The 17,972-nt window shown below is 37.9% G+C and overlaps 1 protein-coding gene across 4 annotated transcripts in view; it reads left to right on the top strand.

The window, feature by feature from the left end:
• Khdrbs2 (KH RNA binding domain containing, signal transduction associated 2) overlaps positions 1-17,972 on the top strand; it is a 496,703-nt gene that overhangs the window by 188,427 nt on the left and 290,304 nt on the right. The window lies entirely within an intron of this gene.

Genomic DNA, 17,972 nt, shown 5'->3' with positions numbered 1-17,972 from the left:
CCCAGTGACTGGCCTAGCTTGAGACCTATCCTGTGAGCGAGAGCCAATGCCTGATACTATCAAGGATACTCAGCTATGCTTGCAGACAGAAGCCTAGGATAACTGTCCTCTGAGAGGCTTCATCCATCAGGTGATGGAAACAGATGCAGAGGCCCCATAGCCAAATATTAGGTGTAGCCCACTGAGTCTTGGGGCAGAGTGGGGGACAGAATTGAGCAAGCCAGAGAGGTCAAGATCACCACAAGAAGGCCTTCAGAATTAAGTAAACTGGGCCCATTGTGACTCACAAAGATTGAACCACCAATCAAAGAACATGCCTAGGCTGGACTTAGGACACATTAGTTATAGATGTGGGTCCCCTAACAACTGGAGTAAGGGATGGCTTTGAATCTGTTGCTTGCCTTTCTATAGCTGGGCTACCTTTTCTGTCCTTAGTAGGGGATGATAGAGCTAGTCCTCCCAGAGATGGTTGGTACCTAAGTCTTTCTTGGAATTTCTATGACCATCCAGAGCAGGAGCTTGTGAGTCACCTGGTGAATTTTAGTTATCTGACTATGGAGTGTTTATTCCTCATAGTAATCCTCATAACTACTTCATTGAATAGCAGGCACAATGGTATATAGCCATTAAGATCAGAATCCACATACCAGCTTGACTCAGTGCACTATTTTTGTGATACAAGTATTGGTTTGGTAATTAACGTTTATCTTTGGCAAAACATATGAGTCAATCATTTCTTAAAATTCTGATCATTTAGTCAAAATTTTATTTATTTCTTTAATAATCAAAGCACAGATAATATTGATATAATATGAATTTTAAGTAAGATTACAGTGAAGTATATGGTTCTAAGACTCTGTGAACCAACAAGATGACTCATTCACACTCAGAGCTTGAACTAGCAAAGGTATTACTACAAGGAATAAGCAGTTGAATATATAATCTTCCTTTCTTTCTCTCTCTCTTTTACTCAATCTCTTTTTGTCTCTCCCCCTGTCTCTCGGTCTCTCTCTGTCTATGTCTCTCTGTCTCTCTCTGTCTCTGTCTCTCACTCTCTCTGTTTCTCTCTGTCTCTGTTTCTGTCTCTCTCTCTGTCTCTGTCTCTCTGTCTCTCTCTCTCTCTCTCTCTCTCACACACACACACACACACATATTAGCCCCAAGTAATAGACACCTGAAACATTAATCTATTATGATTCCTTTCCCCCTTTCTGTTCACATCTTCAGGTGATCACTTCCTAGGGGGGCAGAATGAGTAAATAAAGCCTGGGAAAACCCATGAGATATCTGTTGCTCTTCTGAAAAAGAAAATATTTCTGAGTGATATATTCAGGAAGGCATCCAGAAAGTATGAAGTACTCTGGGAACCTACACGTAGGCCTGAGTTGTTACACACTGCCTTTTACTTCATCCAAAGTAAAATCAATTTCAAAGTCTTTTATTTGGTTCGAACACACTTTTCTTTTCAGACACAACAGAGCTTTTGTAGTTGTTTGAGTGCCGTGTTCACATTGAGCCTCCTGGTAGGCTGTGGCGCTTGAAGCTTTGGTTCAGACATCACAAGCAGCCCATTCCATGTGTTCTAATTCTTCAGTGCTCTCTCAGTAAACTCTCAGTAGGTGCTCCACAGATGATGGGGCACTCAGTTAGTCCATAAAAAGAAGACATGAGCATACCAAAAAAGTAATGTAATGCAAGTGTATTTTTTGCAAGCTATTTATATCCTTGAAAATGATTACATTTACATCCCCCTTTTTGACACCTGCATAAAAATATTTTCTACTAAATAATTCCACGTATTTTTGTTAAAGGAAGATTTAGGCAAAACTGGAAATTCATATAGCAGGACAATGTTTCAGAGATCAATGCCTTTTTTTCTTACTTATTATAATATTTTTTTGAAATTTTCATAACTATATATAATAAACTATCATCATATTTAATTTTCCTTTACCAATACTTCCTATGTTAGTTAGTTTTCTGTTGTGATAAAATACCTGGACACAAGGAAAATTAGGGAAAAGAGCTTCTTTTCTCTAATAGTTACAGAAGGGATATATTCCATCTTGACAGAAAAGAAATGGCAGTCAGGAAGCTAACTGGTCATATTTGATCTACACACAGGAAGCAGAGATATAGTGAACAGGGAGTGAAGCTGGTTACAAAACTCCAAAGCCTGTCTCCCAGCCCATTACATATTTTTTCCAGCAAACCTTTAACCCCTAAAGGTTCCATGACCTTCTCAAACAAACAGTATCACTAGTTGGAGACAAGGTATTAAAAAACTTGGGGACATTTCCTGTTCAAACTAGAGCACTACATCCCTGCCTCCCATATTCCAATGGCCATCTCATGATACAAAATGTATTGCATGTAACATCCTGACTCCTCACTCATAACCTTAAATGTTCCAATGTGGTTCAAAAGTCCAATGTCTAAATTGACTTGTGAAATTCAAATTAATTACTTTCTGTAATTTCTTCCAAAACCAAGGTGCAATTTTATACTTACTTCATATTTCATGCAACATTTCATACAATATACAGTAGCACAGAATATATAGCCCCATTCCAAAAGGATAAAATGGGGACAATAGTGAGGAAAAATAAACCAAAGATAAAAACACAGTGGGTTAAATATCAAATCCTATAGCTCTATGTCTGGAACCTGGGGAGTCAGTTTCAAAGGGTTTCTATGCCTCCAACTCTCCAGTTTTGGTATGTGTGACATAATTCTCTCTCTTTATCTTGGGCTGGATACTCTCCCTGCACTTTTTGACAGATGTCCACTAGCACTGTTATCCCAGTATAGTATTATCAAATCTAAAACTTTATCTTCACAGCTTTACTAAGTGGCCTTTCAAAGCCACATGACAGGGAGTCCAACCAACACTGCCATGAGTTGTCTGGCCTCAGAAGCCCTCTGAAACCTAGTATGAAGAATATATGACTTCCTTAATCAGTAATATCCATTGCATAGACATGATGTTATACTGCCTTGGAAGTTCCTCCGTAAATCAATCAATCAATCAATCAATCAATAAACAAACAAACAAATTAATAGCCAGATTGTGGTAGTATGTGTTCTTTATCCCAGCAAAAGCAGGAGGATCCCAAAGTTCCCAGCTAGACTAGTCTACACAGGGAGTTCCAGGACAGCCAGAGCTACACAGTAAAACTTTGTCTCAAGACAAACAAACATCAGCCAACCTTTTGACTGAGCACAGGAGCCCCTAATGAAGGAGTTGGAGGAAAGACCATGAGCTTAAAGGGATTTGCAACTTCATAGAAAGAACAACAACATCAACCAACCAGACCCCCCCCCCAGAGCTTCCAGAGACTAAACTACCATCCAAAGAGTACATATGAAGGGACCCATGTCTCCAGCCACATATGCTGCAGAGGATGTCCTTGTTGGATGTCAGTGGGAGGAGAGGTCCTTGATTCTGTGAAGGCTCAATGCCCCATGTAGGAGAGTGTCAGTGCAAGAAGAAAGGAGAGGGTAGGTGGGTGAGCACCCTCATAGAAGCAGTGAAAGTGGGAATGGGATAGAGGATTTCCAGAAACTGGGAAAAAGGGATAACATTTAAAATGTAAATAAAGAAAATATCCAAATAAAATAAAAGAATGAAGAAAAAAACTCAACAAGACAAAACAAAACATTCAATAGTTTTTAATTAAGTATCACATAAATTGACAGTTCATGGTAAAATTGTGGTCAAATTCTCTGTCAAAGTATCACCTGCATGGCCTGTAGTTAAGGTGTTGGTAGAATCTTCTTCCCTTTTCAAAAACTTCACGAACAGGACATCCACTGTCCACACTAACCTCAGCACAGCCTTCTTCTAAGCTTCCACAAGAATGAGCAGTCGTGTGCTGCTCACAGCACTCCATGGCTTTTCTAGCTTCAAATTCCAGATCTTCCATAGTCCTCCCAAAAACTGTTTATCAGGAGTCTCAGAGCAACAACTTCAGGTTCACTCCCAATATCTGATTAGTTATTTTTCTTCTGGAAAGATGAACTACCGTAGCAAACAACAAAACAAAAACAAAACAAAACAAAAAACAGTTTAAGAAAATGGTTTACTCCTATTTACTGTTCTGTGTAGTGCATGAATATGGCTTACATAATATGGTAGCAGATGCATGAGTGTAGCCTGGAAGTCAGGAAACAGATTAAACACATTTCATGCACTCACTAGAAGTAAAAAGAAAGAGAACAAGAATTGAGGCCTGGCTACAAAAATCTCAAAGCTAGTCCCCAAGCAATGCCTCCCCACCCGCACCCCACCCCCAGCAGCATACTTTGTCTAAGCAAGGCTCCATCTCCTCAAGGTTCCATGACCCAATCACTATCCTCAGCTAGGGACCAAGTATTCAAATGTGAATAAGCCTTCTGAAATTGTCACCCAAGAAACCAGATACAGAACTACAAATACAAGCCTGTGAGGTTAGCTGCTCATATTCAAACCACAAGATCCACAGCCTGCTCCCTACCTGCTATATGCTTGGTTGTTGCTGATAACCCACTAAGTCTAGCTAGTGTCATATCTGCAAGGTGTGGAGACATGCCTTGGAGCTTGAGAAACCTAAGAGTGGCCTGACCATCAATGAGGAAGAATGTCCTCCATCTCTCAGCAGCTATTAAAGGTAATACCTCCATGGTACGGTATTAGGTTAGGAAAGGTCCTCTTTCATCTAAGGTTGAATTTTGCTGACTAGATCTTGTGCACCATTTTACAATAGCAGTGTTATCACCTCCTCTTCCAAGGTGTTGTCTTGGTGGAGGTTTGATAGAGTTGATAAGATATTCGATTCAGGACTGATCACACACAATCTTATTTTTAGAAAGGTAGAATTTTTATATCACCATGTAAAACATGTTTTTTTTTTTTTTTTCCGGGTAAAAAGAGATTTAAATTTTGTGGTCCTCTTTTTCCTTTTTAAATGAAGGCAATTAATACAACAATATGAAAATGTTGCATTTCTTTTTGCCATTTAAATGTTATTTAAGAAGAGTTAGTTAATGATAACCCACCCAAACCTATGCTTATGCACCTTTAAGCATATGTGTGCACTTAAACACATAAAAGTATCAACCATGTGCCATAGAAGGAGCCCTCTGCATAGAACGAACTATGGAGTCTGCATGTAGGATATTGCTAACAAAAGAGTCAGTTCTATTTTTAACCTTGTTTTTGTCTTTTTTTCTCCAAAACTGATGTGTCCAGGTAGTATATGGTGAACAAATGATGACTTTATTAACTCAGGGTTAACAACCTGTAAATCAAAACAAACAGTAAATCAAAACAAACTGTAATCACTCACCACACAGGTGTGATGACCGGAGTAGGGCAATGAGAAACTTGAACTCTCAGTAGCCATAAGAATGAGAACCAAGAGCTTGCCAACAATGCAGGGGTTTTACCATGACAACAAGCATTAAAGCTCTAGAAGTTGACTGGTTCTGTTTGCCTCAGAGGTTGGAGAACCAGATCTCAGAAACCGTGGCTCCTGGAGACTAGAACCAGCAATAGGAAAGAATTCCTCTCTGCAGACAAAGCATAGATTTTCAGAGAGTGAAGCAGGAATGAATCCCCCTGCAGCAGCAGGTAGAGTCTTGGAAGCTAAAGTAGAGGGAGCCCAAATAAGTTCCCTGAATGAGAGCTCCAGGCTTTGAAAGCCACCAAAGAGACTGTCTCTGGTGTATCTGGAGGACAATTTTTCTCTTCCTCCTCTGGAGGATCCCATGAGTCTTACTGTCCAAAGTGCACACATTCTTATATAGAGTTGGGTTCTGATTGGGTGATTTGGAATAAAAACAGAAAAATCAGCTATGACCTGTTAGGCTTAGACAGGGATAGCTGATCCATGTTAAGAATGTTTATAATCAGATCCTTGAAGTTGGTAGGAAGCAGGTACTTAGCTGTTGGTTTCCAGCTGCTGTGGGACATTCTAATGAGATCACCTTCCTCCTCTTTTTCTGTTGCCATCTCTGCAGCTCATTTTTAGTGTACTTTCAGGCTGCAGCCTGGTCCTTGCCCCTATGTGTTTCAGGACTCTCCATGTCAGTTTCTGTCTTGCTGTGGTTTTCATATTTCCCTCCAGGTTGCTGCTTCTCTGACAACTGAGACCATCCAATCCTGGTGGCTGGTTGTCAGCTGCAACCCGCCACCACTGGCTCCTTTCCCTGATGCTTGACTTCCCAGCTCTGACTCTGGAGTCCCTTCCTCCCCAATAACTGATATTGCTAAGACATTACCTAACATTTATGGCATAATATCATTTTAGGAGTTCCTCTACTTAGGACTCTGAGGAGCAATCGTTTTAAGCATTGCTGGCTCTCTCTCGTGTCCAGATGAATAGATTTGCTCTGACCTCTGTAAGAGCAAAGGTCAATATGGACTTGAACGAGGATAATTACTTCAGAGTAAGGTGATAATTGTCTTGTGGTTGAAAATGGTGTCTGTTAAAGAGATGACAGATGATAAAACTGGCTAACTAAGCCAGTATCAGATGATAAAGAGGTGAATTCCATGTTGTAATTTTTGAACTTTGGGTAAATGAGATGTCAGTGAAGGCTTTTACATTAAGAACTAATGTGATCAGGTTTGATTTTCCATAAGCTAGGAGTAGCGGCATTTTTTTTTCTCCTCTCATTGATTGGCGTTGAGTCCCTGCTGTAATGTTCATGCTTTTTCATACTGCTACCAAGGGTACTGTATTGTAGTCAGTGGTTAACCACTGTATAGGTCCTAATGGCGTTGGCTTCTCAGTCTGGTTGTCTGGTAAACAGCATAATGTATTTGATCAAAGTGCAGTGCTCCGTATTACACTGTCAAGAGCCAAATTGATGCGTCTGCAGCTATCGCCTTCCCTGTGGGGCAACAACTGAACAACTCTGCAAAACGTTAGCTTGTGTTGCTGATCCATCCCCGTCTCTATCTCAGTCACTGCATGGAAGCTCACATCTCATCTCCTATCCAACTTCTGTGTCCTGCACAAATATGTCTGTTTGCACAAGATATTTTTTTATTGGATATTTTCTTTAATTACATTTCAATTGTTATCTCCTTTCCAGGTTTCCCACTCAGGAAACCCCCTATTCCACCCCCCTCCCCCTGCTTCTATGAGGGTGTTCCTCCCACCCACCAACTCACTCCAGCCTCCCCACCGAAGCATTCCTCTACACTGGGGCACTGAGCCTTCACAGGACCAAGGGCCTCTCCTCCCATTGAAGCTCAACAAAGCCATCCTCTGCTCCATATGCCTCTGGAGCCATGGGTCCCAACATGTGTACTCTTTGGTGGTTTAATCCCTGGGAGCTGTGGGGTGGGGTGTCTGGTTGGTTGATATTGTTCTTCCTGTGGGTTGCAAAACCCTTCAGCTCCTTCAGTTCTTTATCTAACTGGGGACCCCATGTTCAGTCCAATGGTTGGTTGCAAGCATCTGCCTCTGTATTTGTCAGGCTCTGGCAGAGTCTCGCAGGAGACAGCTATATCAGACTCCTGTCAACAAGCACTTTTGCCATCAGTAATAATGTCTGGGTTTGGTGACTGTATATGGATGGATCCCCAGGTGGGACAGTCTCTGGATGGCCTGTCCTTCAGTCTCTGCTCCACACTTTGTCTTCGTATTTCTTCCCATGAGTATTTTGTTCCCCCTCTAAGAAGGATTTTTTTTTTCTTTCCAAAATTGACATCTTGCCTCCAAAATGTCTTTGAGAAGCAGGGATCGCCCTGTTGCTCCCTGCTTTCTGTGACTTGCAGTATTTGCTCCCCCTTTGTTGATGACTGGCCTTGTCAGCATCATAAGAGGTTCTGGCCTTGCCTATCAGGTTACAGACACTGTGCTGAGAGCCCCTTGCCAGGTGACTAGCTTTATTCACTTAATTGGTTCACAGCCTTGTTTTCAGAATACCTTCCTGGGCCAGCTTACAAAATGCCCACCTCAGGCTTCCTTGAGAATATCTCTCCTCAGAATGGAAAACAAAGTCAGATCCTCTGAGGGCGAGTGGTACTTTTAACATTCATCCTTGTTCTGCACGTCTTTTGCTTATGACCACAGATTCTGTTTATGGTGGAAGGAGAGACCAACATCTCAAAAAGTTTTCTCTTACTTCTTACACATGTGCATGTATTTGAGACTCATGGACATACACAAGAAAATATATCAATTATTAAAATAAATTAATTCTAGTGGCTGGAGAGATTGTTTAGTGGTCAGGAGCACTGGCTGCTTCTCCAGAGTACCTGGGTTTGATTTTCAGCATCCACATGTTAGCTCATAAACCTTCCTAACTCCAGTTACTTCACTTTCAGTTTTAGGATATCCGGGTCCCTCTTCTGTTCTCTGTAGGTTGGTCACATGTATGGGGCATAGACATACAACCAAGCAAAAACTCACACACAACAAATAAAAAATTAAAATATATTTTAAAACATTAAGAAGGGTTATTTAATGCTGAGTGTCATTTCTTAAATAGTAAATAAAATTAGCTATACTATAGAAAAACACCTAATACATAGGTATTTTTTTTTATCTCTCAAAACTCATCTTAACTTAGAAATCCAATGACATTTAGATTATTTCCATTGTAGGGATGTTTCTAAAATTATGCATGGACTTTTAGTTTTGCTTGTTCAATGATTTTAAGTCATGCATTGTGGCACATACCTATAAATACTAACATTCACGGAGGCTAAGGTAAGATGACCATAAATTAGAGTCCTGCTTGGGCTACAAAGTGGGTTTCAAGCCAACCTAGGTTACACAGCTAGACCCTATCTCCAATCAAAATTAAGGAAAAAAAAATAAATTACTTCAGAGATTTCACTGAGATGCTGTAGTGTTTTTTTTCCATCCTTCCCTTTAACCCCTGACAGAGTAAAATGAATCTTTTAAATGGGAAGTTCTTCTTATTTTCCCGGAATCTGCTATCTCCATGGAAAGACTATTATTTGGATATTAGCATTCTTGGATCTGCCTGCACATCTCTTGTTTCTCTTATTTTTGTTTATGACATTTCCTTCACACTTCATTTTCTTAGAATCTTCCTGATTTCAATCATTGTTTTTTTTTTTTAAAATTAATTTACTAAAATGGTATTAGCATATGTCCTTCTAGAAAAAGCACTGTGGTAAGATTCACTTTTTTGATTTAACTTTTTGAGAATTTAATATATGAATAGTATTGCATTAAATCATTTATACCCCTTCTTCTTCCCTACCGAATTCCCTGATTTTCTGTCACATGTAGAAATATATACATGTGTGTATGTTTGTGGAGAAATACATTAAAAAGAGATAAAGAATTTGACAGGAATTCAAGAACTTCATTAGGAATTTTATATGTGCGTGTGCCTGTGTGTGTGTGTGCTATATAGGCATACATATGTACATTTAAATAAAGACTGCTGAGTCTGGTCTATTGTTTTGTATATGTTTTAGGGATGACTACTTGCAATTAGATAATGTATCAGGGAGCATGTACCCAGAAAGGTTATATTCTCCCTCTCTAGGCATCATTTATTACCTTTAACTCTTTGTTTTGGAGTAGGATCTTGTGGAGTTTTCTCTATTTACATTTGCATGTCAGTAGCAGTTGTCATCGTGTATGTCTTGTTTAGGCAGCCATAGTTTTGAGATTTCCTGAGTGCAGCTTTCATGTCATATTTAGAATACATTCTTTCACTACAGATGACCTAGTTCTCTGCCTTTTGCAACCTTTCTGTCCCTCTTTCATGATGTTCCCTGAGCCTCCAGTAGGATGCATGCTGTAGATGTATCCATTAGGATTGGTCTCTCACAGTGAGTTAGAACTACTGCCCTCCACTGCTTTCCTTCTGTAATATTTATGTATTTTTGGAGGTTCCTTGCCATTTGATTTTCTTGAATGTCTGCATAATCACACTCATTGTTTTAATTTAATTTACTGGGTGATGTCAGCATAAGTGCTTCTACTTTAAAATCTCACCAACAGTGAATATGGCTCCTTTTCCCCATATCTTCTCTAGCATGTCTTGTCAGGTATTTACTTGATTGTAACCATATTGACTGGGATAAGATGAAATCTCAAGTTATTTTTAATTCCCATTTCTCAAACTACTAAAGATTTCAAACACATTGTTTCAAACATATGTATGTATGTATGTACGTATTTATCTCATACATGTCTGTGTGCCTGCATGAATTTTATGCACCACATGCATGCAAGTACACATGGAGTCCAGAAAAGGGTGCTGGTTCCAGAGGAGCTGGAATTATGAGAGGTTGTTATGTGCCTTATGTGGGTGCTGGGAACCAAAACAAGGTTCTCAAAAAGAGCACTAAGTGTTCTCAACTGCTAAGCTCTACTCCAAGGCACTATTGAACATTTTAAAGATATTTCTTCTTAGCCATTTTCATTTCTTCTTTGGAGAAATAATTCTTCTGATACAAAGCCCGCTTTTTAATTGGGTCATTTATTTTCTTGACATTTTGAAAATTATTTATATATGCTGGGTATTAATCATCTGTCAAATGTATAGCTGGCAAGGATTCTCTCCCACTCTTTGGGCTTCTGCTTTGTTCAACTAATTGTTTCATTTTTCTGAGGAACAGTTGTCAATTATTGGCCTTAATTACTGAGCAAATGGAACCCTATTTAGAAATTCCTTTCTTATCCATATATCTTGTATAGTACTGCCTATATTTTCTTCTGGAAGTTTTAATGATTGGATTTTACATTGAAGCTCTTGATCCATTTGGAGTTGATTGGAGTTGATATATTTTTATTTTATTTTTTTTTTTTGTATAAGGTGATAAACATACTTCTAAATTTTCCCCATTTGGATATTCAGTGTTCTTAGCAACATTTGTTGAAGATCATGCATTTTTCTCTAGTGTGTATTTTTGGTATCTTTGTCAAATATCATGTGTCCTCTAGTTACATGCACCTATGTTTGGGTGCTCTAATTTATTCTCTTAATCTTCTTATCTTTCTTGTGACAGTTCTATGAAATTTTTTGTTATTGTATCTCTGTAATGTAGCTTGAAATTTGTCCTGGTAATCCATTCAATGTTGTTTTCTTTCTTTATTTATTTTTCAAATTTGCTTTTAGGATTTTTTGTAGTTTTTGTAGTTTCTATTTGTGTGAAGATCGCCACAGGAATTTTTATTATATTATATTATTATATTATATTAAGTCTAAATGGCTTTTGGTAGAATGGTCATTTTCATAATGTTAATTCTATGGGTTCAAGAGCATTGGAGAACTTGTTATCTTCTAGTGTCTACATCTATTCTCTTCTGAAATTTAAAGTTTGCTCTGTAAATGTCTTTCACCAGGGCAATAGATGCAGGAAGAGAATGACCAGAGCTAGACCTGGGATTGTGGCGATGGCAGGGCAGGGCTTATTCCTAGGAGAGCTCACTATAGAAAAGGGATGTAGGTGTACTAGCACAGATGACCCAGGAGTATGAGCATGCTTCTAGCAGGGGAAGTTTTGGGGAGCTCACTAAGTAGAGCCAGTGTACAAGTGTGCTTTTGGAGCTAGGGCTAGGAATGGCAGGGATGAACTTAATTGTAGCAATCTCTTCAAGGATTGTGTGTACATGGGGCTATACAACCATGTCTAGGTCAGGAGTATGGAGACAAAAGGAACTGTATCAATATTTTGCTATTTACATTTTACCTTTCCTTCTACTTCTAGAAACTTTTTTTTCTTCAGCTTGTTCTTTTAATTTAAGAATTTATATTTTCTTCCTGCAACTCAATTGATATTTGTTCAATTGACATCTTTGTAGACACCAGGCTTGATTTGCCTCGTCTTCTGACTACTGGCATTGGTAATGTTCCAGTGGAAATTGAAATAGATCAGTGAAGCTCTTAAAATGACTGTGTCCCTGTGAGGTTTAACACTGAGACAATTTGAATGGCTCTAGGAGTATCCAGACACAAATTCCTTTGAGGGAGTTTCTACATTGGGTTACTTGGCATAGGAAGGAACATCCTAAATGTAGGAAACCCCTTACCACATGGGGTTTGGTTCTAGAAGGATGAACATGGGTAAAATCAACAAGAGTTTACCAACATTCACCACTTTCCTTTTACTGTTGTGGATGCAATGTGACCATATGCCCCGTGTTCCTGATTCCATGTATCCTCCTCTGGTAAACTGACACTTCAATCTGTTTTCTAAAACAAATCAAATATCTGAAAACCAATCCATTTCTTGAGGTTCTTTTGTCACATAAATGATGAAAAGTAAATGAAAGTGTCCTTAAATTACCTTGTTGACACAAAATGGACATGACTATCATTAGTATTTGGCTTTCAGATGCAATGTATCACCAGAAGTCTGATCCTTGAGGAGGATTGACAAACTGTCAAAAAACAAACAAACAAAAAACTATCCAGCAGATTCCCTTGAGTTAAGAGTTTTTTTTTTTTACCTTGCTTTCCTTGAAGAGCTAACAGGGTCTTTTCAACATATCAGGACACAATTTCTGACAACAATATTTTATGCTTTGGGAAATGAGAGTATCCTTATTGTATCCCACAGGATATGATTTCATATTTCCCAATCAGGGTTTTTACCATCTAGCATGATTACGATCTCAAACTTCAATACTGCAGCATTGAATTATGTATGTCAAAATCTTAGACTGTTGTTTAAATGTCATCCTTTATTCCAAGGATTATAACCTTAGCTTCAGTGGTCGCCACAATCAAGACTTCTCTCACTCTCCTAATAAGCCACACAGGACCACATAGTGCTAAAGATACAAGCATTAGGTACAATCAGTACATTGTAAATATGAAGGGTAAATAGTTTCTGTAATGCCAAGCAGAGCATATGGAGGGTCTAATGACTGGAAGTTTGACTCCTGTGTGTTGATATGACCTTTGGATTACAGTAGAGAAATAATGGAGGTGGGAGAAAATAAAGTCTGTATATTAACTATCCCTGGTCAAGATATAGTCTAATTGATCAATGTCTCAGTTCTTATTCTTCAAGGTAAACTCCAAGAAATCATTATTGATGTTATCTCTGTCCTTAAGGGAAACAAACTGGTTCCCCTGAGATTGCTTCTGGTTCAGGTGCAACCTCACCGCAAAGAATAATTGCCATGGCTTGGGTATATTCAGTCTTGTAGATTCTCCATTAGCTGGAGATAGTTTATGTTCATTTTCATAAAAAATACCCATCTACTGGCCTTGTTATTCCTGATCTTCAAATGTCCCCCATAAAAATGGTAAAGAAGGAAAACAACTTTGATGATCAGAGGTTCTAATCATAGTTCCTTTGGCCAGTGTGCTGGATAGTTCTATATCAATGTAACGTAAGATGGAGCCATCTGAGAGGATAGAACCTCAATTATGAAAAGTTGTAGGGAGGCCTGTAAGGCATTTTCTTAATTAAGGATTAATGGAAGAGGACTCAGTATATTATGGATGGTGCCATCTCTAGGCTGATATATACATATACATATATATATATATATATATATATATATGATATATATATAGATATATATCATATATATATCTTATATAAAGATATATATAAGATATAAGATATATAGATATATCTTATATATATAAGATATAAGATATATATAGATATATCTTATATATATATAGATATTTATATATATAAGATATAGATATAGATATAGATATAAGATATATCTATATATATCTTATATCTTATATATATCTTGTATATATATCTTTATATATATCTTTATATATATATCTTTATATATCTATATCTATATAGATATATATCTATCTATATCTTATATCTTATATATATACGATATATATCTTATATATATATATTTTTATATAAGATATATATATATATATATATATATATATATATATATATATATATGAAGAAGAAGGCCGAGCAAGGCAAGAGGAGCAAGCTGGTAAACAGCATCTCTCCATGACCTCTGCAGCAGCTCTTCCTTCAGGTTCCTGTCATGTTCGAATTCTTGTCCTGAGTTCCCTTGGTAATGAACAGTGATTAGGAAGAGTAGGACAAGTAACCCCTTTCTTCCCCAACTTGTTTCTGGTCATTGCATTTTATCATAGAAGTAGTAACTCTATCTAAGACAGCCTTTTACCTGTGCCTCCCCTCCGCATCTTCCCAAACTGAACTATTGAATGTCAAGTGTGTAACCATGAAAAGATTACCTTTGTAGAGCTGACCTCGAGGACTATGAAAGGCCTTAGCCTAGGAGAACATTTACGGCAAACAGTGCAGACAAGCCGGCCTGAGCTCTTGCTCAGCATCTGGCCATTGCTCCTGTACTGTGTACTTATGTGTATCTGCTTTGTCTGTATATAATTCGTGCTACTTATTTATACTCACTCAAAAATTTTCAACATGTGCCTATTTAAAAACGCTTTTAAACTGGGGATCTAGACAAATCCCATTTGGGCCACCACATGAATAATTAATGTGTGTTTATTTGAACTTCTTGATGGTGAAAGTCCTGCAGACAATAGTCTTATTTATTTCTGCAAAGGATTTATGTTAGAAGAAAGATCCCTCGGGCATTAAGAAGAAAAAGCCTGCAGAAAGCACTTTAGTAAATTATAACTCTCAGGATAAAACATGACAATAATGATTGCTTAAGTAAAAACCAAAGCATAAAACTTCATATACTGTATGTAATGCATTTTCAACTTTTCTATTATTTAGTTTGTTTATATCACTGGAAAAGCTACTGTGGGAGATTCACTGGGATCTTAAAAGACATGAACTCATTTGTTCATATATAATTTGGTATATTGTTTTGAGCATGAGATGTATATGGTGAAAACATTTAGCAATAGTAATAGTTGGTTATTGCTTGCTATGTGGTTCTTCTTACCGCTTTCCGCGTTTTGAGAGTTAACAGACACACCAAATAATGAGTTAAAAATGTGCTAAATTTGTATGCTAACGCATGGAAAACTGGTATTATTAACCCTAATTATAATGAAACAAACTGGATGGGTTAAGTGCCATACTCTTCTTTCAACGTAATATGGCCATGTTCTAACACACTGTAAATGATATCCTTATAAATTATTCAAACTTAACCAGCTTACGACAGTGAACTTAGTACAATGAATGAAATGTGTATGTGTTTGCGTTCCTTAACTCAAAGCACAGATACTAGTATGGTGGGTTAAGGGTACAAGACATAGAGCTTTAAACTTCTCTGCTGGTTACAGACAAGAGCCTAGCATAACTGTCCTCTGAGAGGCTCCATCTAGCAGCTAACTGAAACAGATGCAGAGACCCACAGCCAAACACTGAAAGAGGTCCAGGGACCCTTATGGAAGAGTTAGGGAAACACTTGAAAGTCCTGAAAGATATATAAACCCCATAGGATGACCAAAAGTGTTAACTAAGATGGGACCCTGGGAGCCCTAAGAGACTGGGCTACCAACCAAAAAGCATACACTGGCTGGACTGAGGCCCCAGCCAGATGTGCAGTTTAGTCTCCATGTGGGTCTCTCAACAAGTAAAGCAGGGACTAACAACTGTTGCCTCTCTGTGGAATCCTTACCCCTAATTTGGCTGCTTTGCCTGGCCTCAGAGAGAGAGGATGTACCTAAGCCTGCAGAGACCTGATATGCCAGGTGGGAGTAAACACACGGGGCCCCACCCTGTCAGAGGAGAAGGGGAAGGGGGGATGGAAGGAGGGATTGTGTGAGGGAGGACAGGATGACAAAGATTTTAGACTAAATAAATAAGTACAAATCTAAAAAAAAAAAAAAAAAAAAAAACAAAAAAAAAAAAACTTTATTAAAAAACTCTAACCCATCTTCCTATATGCCTGATTTAACAAATTCTGGGATTTTTCTTTCTTATCCATCACTAGAGTTTCTTTTGGATTGTAATAGGAACGGACTCCCTCTGATGTCACATTAAACACATCATTAAAAATAAAACAAAACAAAAACCTTCTCTGCTTGTTCACTGTCTTTATTTAGAAAAAAAAAATACTGGAACTTCTTTTTGTGTCACCTGAGATACAGAGCATGGTTGTCTGTAAACCTGGCAGACCTTTTCCCCTGCCCACAGGGTCAGTACTCTGATGTGTGTGTCATGCAGCTTAGGGCATTTTACTGTTTCATGCTGAGGAACTTAAGACAAAATGATGACAATTTTTTCTCATCTTTCCAAAACATTTGAAGTTCTGAGTTTAAAATATTATTCAATCGTATAACCCCTTAACATGGTCTTCATTGAACTAAACTAATAACTAAATTAGCATCTAGCTCAAACATTCCACCCTGTGTTTCATCAAAGCAAGTTTATTTGACACTTTTGAGATAATATTATCTCAAGTGAATTCAATGTTAAAAATATGCAATTGACCTAAAACCAACTTTGTAGTGAGATGGATCACAGTCCAGATGGGTTTATTTGATAGGAGAAAGGATTGTATATGATCTAGAAATAAATAATATTAGAAGGAGAGTAGGTGAAGCTCTGGAATTGATAGGCTAGGAAGCAAAACCTGGGGAATTAAAAGATGACTTACAAGCATATATTAAGTTAGTACTTTGTTCTAAAAGATTAGAGATGACAATTTAGATTTGGAGAGAGTTAGCTGCTTTATGTGCATAAATTTTAAAATTTTGTAAAATTATTTTAACCTTAACACTTTATCACCTCTCTGTTCTTACATAAAAGTAGTTACTAAAGACTGCTGTCTGCTATACCAAGAAAGAGCAAGAGCTGTGTCCAGCTGCCCTTGAAGAACAGGCTCTGTAAAAACTATATTAAGTATGCTTTTGCTTTGAGTTTAGTTTCTGTTTTAAGAAAGCAGGGGTTGGGAATAATGATCCGGGATTAATAAAATTTATGTAGATTTCAGGATTTCTAAAAACACTAAAAATATTCAAAGCCTTTTGGTGGTGTAGCTTTTGGAAAAATAGAAGGTTGTTTATAAAAACAATTTGTTCATTCTTGGAACTTCACTGCTCACCCATGCAGGGTACCTCTGAACTCCTACAATTTTGTTTTGGGATTTACGTATGTGATATTAACCAGTGAACCATCTCTCCAGTCCCTGGTTTTTTGTTTTTTGTTTTTTTGTTTTTTTGAAGTTATATTTTGGAGCCACTTTATTAACCAGTGAGTTTCCATAAACCCTTTTAATATACCTTTAATATTGATTGTTCCAAACAAGAACTTCCTCTCTCTTTTTGCTTCAGCCCCTCTACCCATCCCTCTAATTGCAAGTACTTCTCTCTTCTTTCATATTACATGTATTTCCCCCACCTCATAGCTCCTCTGTACTACTGTACTCTTTCCTGCCTAAGCCTGTCCACCCCCATATAACATTCACATCTTCAGGTTTTCTTCATCTGTAATCTCCCATTCCCTTTCTTCATTTATGCCTCTTGCCAATAGCTTTTTGTTGTTGTTCTATGAGTTTCCATGGCTTCTACTTGGGCTCCAACTTAAATATGCAAAACAAAATGTCTGAAATGAGGACCCACTTATGAGTGGAAACCCGTGCTGTTTGTCCTTCAGGGCTTCACACATTAGGATCTTTTCCTGTTCTATACACTTACCTGTAAATTGGCCTATTTTGGTTTCCAGTATAGCTGAGTAACATTGTAATGTATATATGTACCATGTTTTTTTTTTACCCTCTTATCTGTTTATGAACATCTAGGTTGGGTACATTTCCAGCTAGTGCCAAAAGAGCAGCGGTAAACATGGATGTACACAAATGTCCCTGTAATGTTAGAAAGCCCTTGGTGTATGCCCTAGAATATAGGGCCATATGGCACTTCTAGTTTTTAAAAAACTTCCGGGTTAATTTCCAGAGTGGCTACACTAGATTTCACTCCCACAAACAACATAAAATATTCCACCGTTGTCACAATCCACACATGAAATGTTGTCATTGCATTCACAATGATGGCTATTCTGACTGGGGTGAGATGGCATTGAAGCAGCTCTGACT

Source organism: Arvicanthis niloticus, chromosome 17, assembly GCF_011762505.2.
Source record: "Arvicanthis niloticus isolate mArvNil1 chromosome 17, mArvNil1.pat.X, whole genome shotgun sequence".
In the NCBI taxonomy this organism is placed as follows: Eukaryota; Metazoa; Chordata; class Mammalia; order Rodentia; family Muridae; genus Arvicanthis; species Arvicanthis niloticus.
This window is presented reverse-complemented; position numbering and strand designations above follow the sequence as displayed.